The 10,168-nt window shown below is 48.5% G+C and overlaps 1 long non-coding RNA gene across 2 annotated transcripts; it reads right to left on the bottom strand.

Annotated features, from left to right (window-relative positions):
• Positions 1 to 233: 233 nt before the first annotated feature.
• On the bottom strand, positions 234 to 7,639 carry LOC148221887 (uncharacterized). Of its 2 annotated transcripts, XR_015807194.1 has the most exons (3): positions 6,996 to 7,639; positions 3,387 to 4,072; positions 234 to 651 (listed from the first exon to the last, which is right to left on the bottom strand). It is a non-coding gene; the product is annotated as an uncharacterized LOC148221887 (long non-coding RNA). The 2 variants fall into 2 exon arrangements; XR_015807195.1 differs by lacking the exon at positions 3,387 to 4,072.
• Positions 7,640 to 10,168: the final 2,529 nt, after the last annotated feature.

Raw genomic sequence — 10,168 nt, 5'->3', positions numbered from 1 at the left:
AGAAAAACCATAAAGCTGCTGTAAAGGTTCCACCAAGCATGGACCAAAGCAGAAGCTGGGACTCCAGAGGCTGTGCACTGGGTTGGCTAAATACTCCCTCTAAATATCTCTACAGCAAGCAGTTAGAGACATATGAGATGTGTAATAAATTGCACAGGGGCTGCTTTTCCTTCTCTCACTTAGGATTTTTTTTTTCCCCTCCTGCATTTCTATTTATCACAACGCAAAAGAGAAACATGCCAAAATGATTTTATATTTTCAACTTGGAACAACAATATTTGGACAGCCCCAAGGATAGCAATTGCAGTAATCATGAAAAAGTAATACTTTGCACTTCTGTGGTCTCTTTCATCCAAGCACCTCACAGCACTTCGCAAATGTTGGCCGTGATCCCACGGAGGCCCATGCACATGGATCATCCAATATAGGAATTCATTCCACTGGGTTCAGCAAATCAGGACTCTGGGGCTCTGTGGGGCTCTGGAGTTGCTCACCTCCATGCTTGCCGAGTCAGCTGCTCCATCAGCACTCGCACTGCATCCTGAGTTATTTGTTGATATTTAAGTCTGAGCTCCTGGAGTCAGGGGATTGTGTTTCCATTTTGAAAACTCTCTAGTTTGTCATCTTGGTGCAATCCCTGCAACAGGAATCCTAAAATCCCAGAAAGCAAAAGAAAAATAAGACAAACCAAACATACTCCCTTTCCAGCGCTGTGCTTTTTTTGCAGGCTCATCTCTCCTTGGAGTCGTGCTTCAGGATTTTTGTATTTATTTTCACCAGAAGACAGCAATTCCTGCACTCCAATACTCATAAAATAATAAACCCAGCTGATATCAAACTGCTCAGGGAAAACTATGGCAGAGAGAACGATTTGCCAAAATCTGCAGCAGTGAAAAGAATAAACCTCAAACGTCCTTGTTCCCAGTTCTTCCCCTGCCATACAGACAACCACAGTCCAAACGCTTGAAGGTTTGGTTGGAGTTTCTACTGTCATCGTTTTCTTGCATAAAATCAAAAAAGTTTTCTTTCTTGCTATATCCAGTGCCCCAATAGGGATGGGAGGCCAAGAGCTCCCACTGACAACATCCCTCCTTTTCCCACTCATGTTCCAGTGCTAAAGAGTGGCCAATGTTCAAGACAAAGCTTAAGCCACAGCCCTCTTGCAGGGCTCCTGAGGGTCATCCTCCCTCAAATGGAGACCTTGCATGTCACCCCTTAGGCCTTGGGATGACACCTCCATAGTGGACATGAAGGACATACTAATTGTCATTGCTCTGCCACAGTGAACCAGTGAGAGATGATCAGCCATCGCTGTGAGACTGGTTTCCTTTAAGCATGAAGATGTGGCCCCTTCCTCTCTACACCCCAATCCTGGCCTTATCAGGTCACCAGATTCCTCATAGGTGTAAGGATGTTTTTGCAAAGATCCCTGGAGAAGCCACAGCCACTGCATCGCTGGGATAGCTCAGCTGAGTGGGAAGCATTGTCCCAAGGATGTGCCAGGACATCATCCAGCGCCTCACTGGGCAACTTGAAGGTGATTACGGCTACCCTGGGAAGTGTGGCCCCAGGTGACCAGCTACCAACCAGAGCTGATGGCCCTTCAGGGCTGTTTTCTGCTCCTGGAGGCACTTGCAGCAAAGCATGCAACCTCTGTGTCCCAGCTCCTTCCCCTGCAAGGAAGGACACGTTTGCTGCACTGGGAGAAGTGCAGCTGAGCAGTGCTGCAGCCTGCGGCTCAAACCCAGCAGAACTTCAAACCACCTTCCACCTCTCTGACCTCTGTGCTATCTCCCAGTGAAATGAATCTCTCCCATCTGCCCAGTCTCACGACTCCATCCCAGCAGAGACAGCCTCAGCCTTGTCTCCCCGACCCCCTTTTCCCCCCGACATGCTTGTGCAGACACGTGTGTGCAGGAACAGCGCCCTCGGCACCGGAGGGGAGCGAGATGCAAAGGGAGAGCATTAGGTGGAATGAGAGATAGCAAAAGCACAGGCATATCAGACGTCTCCAGGCAAGATAACACGATAAATAATCAATCAATCCCTACAAAATCCTTAAGTGCTTGATGTATCCTCCTGCAAATTGAATCACTTCTTCTACCAGGAAGTTCTCTCTTGTAAATAAATGAGAGCAGAAATGGCCCATATTGAAAAATAATGTTGTTAAAACCACTGATTAAGTTTTACACAAGCATATGAGAGCAAACTAAAAGGTTTTAGCTTTTTAATTTAAGAAATGAGGAATATGATATAATTTCAATTTGTGATGAGATAAGATGTTCTCGATATTGTGGCTTCAATTGGATTATATCCTAATGTACTTTTATAAAGTGTCAGGCTAGCTGCAGATTAAGGTATGTGTGTAATATTCTTTATTAACAATTTAATGGACTTGCTTTCACTCTATCCATCTTAATCAGTGCTTCCAGTCCACCTGGGAGATCTAGTTAGTGCAGAACCTGAAACTCCAACCTGATGAAAGAGGGAACTCAGTGATCTGTCAGTGTCAAAAAACAAGAGGGAAGTACTGATAAAAGACTGTTGAGGATCATCTTTAACCTCCTGTCATCATCACCACTCCAAAAGCTCTCAACAACCGTTCTTGGAGTCACTCAACGAGACATATGTCCTTCCTCAGATCTGCATCCTTCCCCTGCCAGAATAATAAAGGGGCTTTTGGCAACAGGCAGAACTTCCCAGATCACAAAACGTAGTTGCCTGACCTCAAGGGACCTGCTCCTATAATCCTATTTTACAGTCAAACGCCAGTGCAAGAGCAGCCTGGTTGTGTGGACTCTCCAGTGCTCGTCCATAGTCTCTGCTCTGGTGCTTAGACACTTCCATCTCATTTCCCTATGAAATTTATTCATGATTAGTTTGTATCTGCATGTTCTGGTATCAACATTGGCCTTCAGCTTAACTAGCTCCTCTCCCTCTCTTGTGTTCATCTGCCTGTGCAATCGCATCTCTCAGCCTTCCTTTCATTAGGCCAAATAAGCTGTGCTCCTTTAGTCATCTCTCATAAAGGGGCTTCCCAACACTTTTCCCACTCTGGTGACCTGGCTCTGCACCTCTGCCAGTTTTTCAGGCTGCACATAAGTGTGCAAATTCTTCCCCATCCCTTGGAAATGCCTTCTCTCCAGATAGCTCAAAGAACCTGGGTGCTACCCCAGCCAGCTCCTTGCTCTCCAGGCCCCCACCTCTCCCACCCTCATGCACCCCAGGAAGGTTAAATCCTCCACCCCAACCGAGAGCTTTCATACTGCAGCTGTTTGGTGAGGAATTGCTATTTCACACTCACAGGGTGACCAGGATGGCTCGTGATGCACTGCACAAGGTCTCACCACTGGCTGGTTCCCCACCTCCCCCTCCCCACCACTTACACTGCCATGTGCATGCACAAACAGGGACTTGATGCACAGAACCAGGAGCAGCAGTCTTGTAAATAATGGCCAATCAGGGAAGGAAAAAAAAAAGTTTATACATCTCATCTCCTTTAATTCCCTTGCAATGCGATGATTCTGCAAGGGTGGGTCGGTCGTAGCTGCAGGTGCTCCCGGACGGGGGAGGAGCACAAAAATGAAGTTGTTTGCGGCTTTTGATTCCATCCCTGGAATTATTTACAGCTGCAGGCAATATTAAACTATGTAGAGCAAGTGTCCTCATTTACATGCTAATTCATTTATACCCTCTGGATTGATTTCTCCAATTCATTTTCAGCCCACTAACTCTTCTGATATGAATTATATTATCACCTCCAGAACAGCAGCAGGGAAATGTGACGAAGCCACCCCAGCTCTTCTGATCTCTAATTGCCCTCGCTGTTCGGGGCTAGCATGGCCAGCTGCAGCTTTGCCTCCTGGCTACCAGCACCCAGCTTCCTTCCATCTCCTGGAGAAAAACCAGCGGTGTGCCTCAGAGAGGGAATCATCCCACTGCCATGGTTCGTCTTATTCTGGGGAAGACCCAAGCAAGAGGAATTTGGGCTTGCTTTGGAAATCATTCCCTCTCTCTGCGCAGGAGGAGCCACCTCACTTCAGAATCCATCTGTGTTCTGCAGAGGGAAGTCCTGGAGTAGTAAAGAAATTGAATTAATCCTCAATTTCCCAAGGGACTTTCTGAGGCTTCTCAGCTTTTCACAGCAGCCTCACACTGCACTGGACAGACAAGACACATTCCCAGTTTTCCCTGCCTTGGGAATGAGATATTCACCAGTGGGGAGGACACAGTGCCCAGAGAATGGAGAAGGGCAGGGAAGTCTGTTCACAGGCAGAAGTAGCTGAAAGCAGTAGGGCTTTACTCCCATCACTGTCATTGACAAGGTTTAGACATCCTTCTCCAGAAGGCACATCCAAATTTGCAGATGCCTCTCTGGAATTCCTGGCTGAGGTCTGCCAAGGTAGCAGCAGAGAAAAGGTCCTGCACTACACCTAAGCAAAAAGGAGAGTCTCCAAGACACCAGACGGGCTGGAGGGAGGGGAGAGAAACCACTAGCAAATGAAGGAGGGCATATGCAATGGTGCAGTGCAGGGCTGCCCACACCCCATCTCCCTCAAAGTAACTGTGAAGTGCAGGTTAACCCAGTATTTCAAAGACTTACAGAAGCCTTTCTACAGCCTGACTCATTCCTCATACCCAGCATCTAGTTTGAACAGCATGGTCTGTCGGAGGGACTGGGTGGAAGGATTGATCAGGACTGATGGGACCCCTTACCATCCAAAAATACGAGCAAAATGAAAGCTATAGGGAAATAAAGAGGTTTTGTGGTTAGTTTTGTTTTTTTTTTTCTGGATGGCAGGGAAAGGGCAGCTCTTTGTTCCTGATTTACATCATCTGAAACAATTAATTTGTGAAATCCACAGTACCATTCCCCTTGACATCCAGTGTTTATTATGCTTCAGACCATTTCAGATGAGCACTTGAAAAGGAGAGAGAGCCCCTCTGCCTCCTGATCACTGGAGGGAAGGAGGAAGTTGTCCTAAACTGAACAATAGACTGTCCCTTCTTAATGGCACTTCAAAGCTCCTCGGACAGGAAAATTGATAATTGTGTCAAGTACAGTTTTTCTAAACTTCATCATTTAGCACTGAAAACTGGGCTATTGAATTCATATAGTTCTTTGATCAAGACCAGTTAATTAAGTTATTCCCTTGATATGACTCTTATCACTTTAGTGCCAGACCTACATCACACTTACGCAATTTACATCCTGACTTTGATATGCATCGTTTAAGCTCCCAGACCAAAATCACTGGGTTTCTGTAGATTCCCTGCTACCTTGCCAGCTTCACCACCAGGATGGGCTACAGGTCAGTTATTAACAGAGAGACTGTGCACACCAGAAGGCTCCTGGGTTTCTCTACTTTGGGTGACTCCTGTCCTTCCTGTTCCTTCCCACCTGACACCTCCTGACCCTTCATCTTCACAGCCATCCTCCATTCACCCTCTATTTCTGACCAACCATCCAGGGGCTCTTTCAGCAAATCCTCCTTCTCCTCCTCCACACTTCTGCTTTCCACGAGAGTGACAAGCTCCAATTTAGGTCTCCACAGTTTTTCTTGGGCTTATCCCCTTAAACCGGATTAGCTAACGTCTTAATGCCAGTGACACCAGTCACAGCTCACCATCTGATCCTGCCTTTCAGGATTTGCTGCATCTATGCACTTTCCATTGCTAAACCAGATCCTCTGATCTTTCCTTCCAAGCCCCCCAACTCCCTGTCACCATCACCCTGCCACCATGGCCTGCTTGTTTTACTCCTCATTTCTAAGAGATGCCCAGACCTCCTCCTTTCTTCACCCAGCACCTCCAGGTTCTGAACTCTTCCAGCTCACTGACAGCCTTTGCACTTACTCTGTTTTCATAACTACGACTATTTCTTCCAGACTGTTTCCTTCACTTTGAGACACAGCCTTCCTGGAAAGTTCACAGGAGCTTTCCTTACCTTGGGCCTCCCTTTTCTTCCATATCAGATACAAGACCTCAAGGCTTTCTTCCCCACCACCATTTACACACAAACCAGCCCACATGGTGATTCCCCTTGTGTCTTTTAAACCTCCTTTACCTAGATCCACGTCCTTTCCAAGCATTCCTTCATTTTCCACCCATTTTCACTGCAAGGTGGAAATGCTGCTGCTGTAACTCTCTCCATGCAGCTGGGCTGAGCAGCTGCATCAGGAAGTCCTTTTCCTCCCACCTCCACCCCTTTGCCCTAGACCAGCTCATAAACATCTTAGGGTCAAACCAAGTATTTCATCAAGCTGTCTGTCCTGATCATCTCTGTTCCTAAATTTTAGCTAGTCTCCTGCTCTCTGGTGAAGGTGAGGGACTCTTTTTGGCTCAGTAAAATGATTATTACAGGACAAGGACCAACTGGCACCTCCTAAAGAGGTTCTGCAGCTGGCACCCACTTGAGACCAAGAGAGGAGATGGTGTGATCTGCAGCTTTCCATCACGATTCTTCCTTTCTGGGACTGATGGAGGAACCGCTGAGAGAAGTGTGAAGGAAGCACAGGCAGTGGTGAGCCTTGGTGCTTGGCTTGCTCAGTCCCAGCACGCCTCTGGGTGCTCCCCAGCATCTCCACCATGGCTCATTCTGGTTCCCAGCTCACAGCATGATGTAAAAAGCAGTCACGTTCTCTGTATCGATCAGGCTGTCCCTCCACACACATGTTCCCTTTGTCCCCCCTAAAATAAAACCCCAACTGAGAAGAGTCACCAGCTGGAGTTTAATTTCAGACTCCAAGGCATATCTGGAGCCAATTTGCAATGCGCTTACTCCGAAAATCGCCCTCCCCTGTGACGCTTGACAGCTCCAGACCACAGTCCTGCTCTCAGCTCAGAAGGAAAAATGTTTTAATTTGTCACAAACCAATTATAGCGTCTCATCTATCCCTGAATTACTCATCTTGGCTACAGTCTAGGACAAAGGGCCCCTCTGAGAGGAGATTAGACATGGATATTAACAAGAGAAAAAGTGTCCACTGTCTCACCTTGCTGGGGACGCAGCTTCCAACGAGACAGGAAAAGGAAACCCCTCCTGACTGACAGCCAGAGGGAGGGCTCCCATCCCACAGCAAATCCCTCGTTTCACGCGGAAGAATAGTCACGACAAACTCCGTATTCAAATAATATTCATGCATGGCAGATAACAGAGTCACGGCTGGCAGAGCTGCAGCATGAATATAAATAATCTTCGCTCCCTCGGCTGCTGCCGCAGATGCTTTTCCACCGTGCTGGAGCATGGGTGAAGGGGCTGTCAGAGCAGGGCAGGGGTAGGGATGCTCCAGTGGAGGCAATGCCTCCTCTGAGCTCTATGTGCCACCCCTCTAATGAGGCCCCTTTCACCTCAGCCCTGCACTGGGCTGGAATGCTCTCCCAGGGACTCCAGCTAAGCAGTTCTCTCCAGCCACCTCCTCCTGCCCCAGCTGCCAGGTGTATTTGTGGCTCTCACAGGGCACACCAGAATCCCTGTGAGATCTTGCTTTGGACCAGACCCCTACTTTTCCCAGCTCCAAGTTCTTCTGTATCAGTGCTCCTTCCTTCCCTTCCCAACCCTGCATTCTCTCCATATCAGTGCTCCTTCTTTCCCCCATGAAATCCACGTTGGTCTCAGGTATTACCCTTCAACCCAACAGCCACTATGGTGTTACCTTCCAAGCTGAGACACAGCCTTGAGGATGCTTTTGGACTGTCCCATCTCCTGAGCAGCTCATGTTCCGATTCATCCAACTGGAAACAAGAGGTGAGCATTCAAAGGTGAACATTCAGAGGTGAACATTGCTCTCATGGGCAAGAAGCACTTTGCATGTATAGTTGCAATGATGACGACCTTCAGGCACTTTGCTCAGCAGTGGGGACAAAAAGCTGTGGGCAGAATTGGCCTCAGTCAGCTGGAAAAGCTGGATGTGATGCTGCTCTGTCTCAAACAGACTCAAAGCATCAGAAGGCAGCCACGACACTCTCTTCTTCCCCATGCTCACTGCAGATCAGCTTCTTACGTGGATGAAGAGGGAGACGATGAAAGTCGATTTCCCTTTGTGCTCATGGCAAATAATTTGGAGAATTCCCCTTGTTTACTCAGAACTGTTAATGATGCGTCAGAAATTACCTCGGAGATTGTAATTAAAGAAAACAGCAGAAGAGAGAGACATACACACACACACAGAGCCTAATCACAGCTTCATCTGCAAGTCTGGAAGTGACAGCAGCTTCCCCATCATTCCAAACCTGCAGAAGGATCCCCAAGAGCCTCCTAAATGGCAGAGGCTCAGGAGTGCAGCCCCCACACTCCTCTTCAGCTATAAAGAAAGCAGTGGAGGCACTCCAGGTATCCAGGAGCTGGTGAGGCCACAAACCCGACTGGAGGCCATCAGGAAATGATCAGGAAGCTCAGCCCCCTTAAAATCATTTTGGAAGTGGAGCAGCTGACCTAGAAGAGTAATTAAGCTCTCAGTCATCACCGAAATGCAGACACCCACATGCACACAGCAATGTATCTGTCAACCCCCTGCCAGCCTGACCTCGGGGCTCAGTGTCTGGTGGGGCTGGAGCAGAGCACAAACAGCCCTTTCTCATGGAGAAGGGAGAGGAATTTGATTCCTGTTCAGTTATAGGAGGGTGCCTGGATTGCCTAATTACTCAGGAGTGACCACTGTGGAGAGGCAGTCGAGAGCTGGTTTCCCAACGCCTCCCTTCCTGCTCAGTCCGAAGGCCAAATCCTCTTGCTTTGCCTTCTGGAGCACTTCCACAGGGTGAGCAAAGCTGCTTGTGCCAGGAGAGCAAACAGGGGTCAGGCAGGGGAATCAGCTCAGCTAAAAGCAGCCAGCTGGAGAAAAGCCATTCCCCTTCTCCACCTCAGCCAACGGCTTAGTTCTTTCTTCTATGGTTTGTTCCAAGCACTGGATTAGGAGAATGGTGGAATTGCAAATCCTATGAGTCCCAAATTCAAGGTAGAGGAAGGAGGAACAAGCTGGGTCATTCTCATGGTCACCATCAGCATTTGTCAGGGTGTGCAGGAGCTGTGGGACAGGCTGTGCAGTTTGGTTTTGGTGTAGCCTGGCCACAGCCAGACAGCATTCCATTGATACAGAAAAGAGTTTGGGATGGGTTTGTATCACTACTCCACTATTTACCCTTCTGTCTTTGGTGTAGAAATAACTGAGGTTAGTTGTGCAGTTAGCCTCACACCAGCAGCATGGTGAGGGAGGCTGGGCTCTGTCTCCCTTCCCACTCTCAGTGTTTTTCTACCTAGAGACTACTTAAACCTAAATGGACACAGAATTTCCAGGTGAACCTCATATGTCCTAGACCATGGCTACCATCTCAAACAGAGTCCAGATGGGAGGAGCAGTTTTCCCTTCAAAACCTGTTCTTGGAGCATGTAGCTAGCAGGTGTACCCTTGCCTGCAGTGTGGCAGCAGCCTGGCCTTCTCACAAAAGCAAACCCTACAGCAGGTCCAGCCATTGCCACCACAGGGCCCTGGGGTTGTTGTTTAAGCACTTTATTATCACATTTCTGCAGAGGTCCAGTTCCTGCCTGTTTTCAAGATGGATGAAGGCTGGAGAGGGAAGGATTGGATAAGTTTGGGTGATGCTGCCACCGTTCTCCAAATCCATGCAGACTAAACTTCCAGAGACTGGAGAATCAGAGCCTGAAAAGATGAAAGCCCAGCAATAATGACAGCCTGGGACAGGTCATCAGGAAAGGTATTTCTGGCCTTCAGCTCCCTTCCTCTCAGCTGGCAGCCCACAAAGGCAGGTTTAGTTCTGGGGATTTGCTGCTACTGCCCAGGTCTGGAAGAGGAGCCCTCCTCCCTCCCCTCATGTTTACACACAGCCCCAGAAAAGACATAACTTCCTGACAAGCAGACCAGGATGGGTGGCACAGCATGCCAGCCCCTGTGGTCAGCATGTCCCCACAAACCAGTCTGTCTTCCCCTTTGGGTGAGCACAGGCCAACGTGGAGCAGAGTGTGGTGGCAGAGGCTCCATCAGCCTTTTACCCAGTGACACTGCAGTTCTGTCACTCGGGTCACCAACGCCACACTCCAGCTCGGGCAGAACAAGCTCTGCCTCTTGCCTCTCCCACATCTGCTGGCCAGGCTGGGACCCCACAAGCTTTGGGACATGTGTGATGCTAAAGCAGCAAGGGGAGGAATTGCATT

This window comes from Sturnus vulgaris, chromosome 16, assembly GCF_052056855.1.
Source record: "Sturnus vulgaris isolate bStuVul1 chromosome 16, bStuVul1.hap1, whole genome shotgun sequence".
Classification (NCBI taxonomy): Eukaryota; Metazoa; Chordata; class Aves; order Passeriformes; family Sturnidae; genus Sturnus; species Sturnus vulgaris.
Note: the sequence above shows the minus strand (reverse complement) of the source record. Positions and strands in the feature narration are given on the sequence as shown.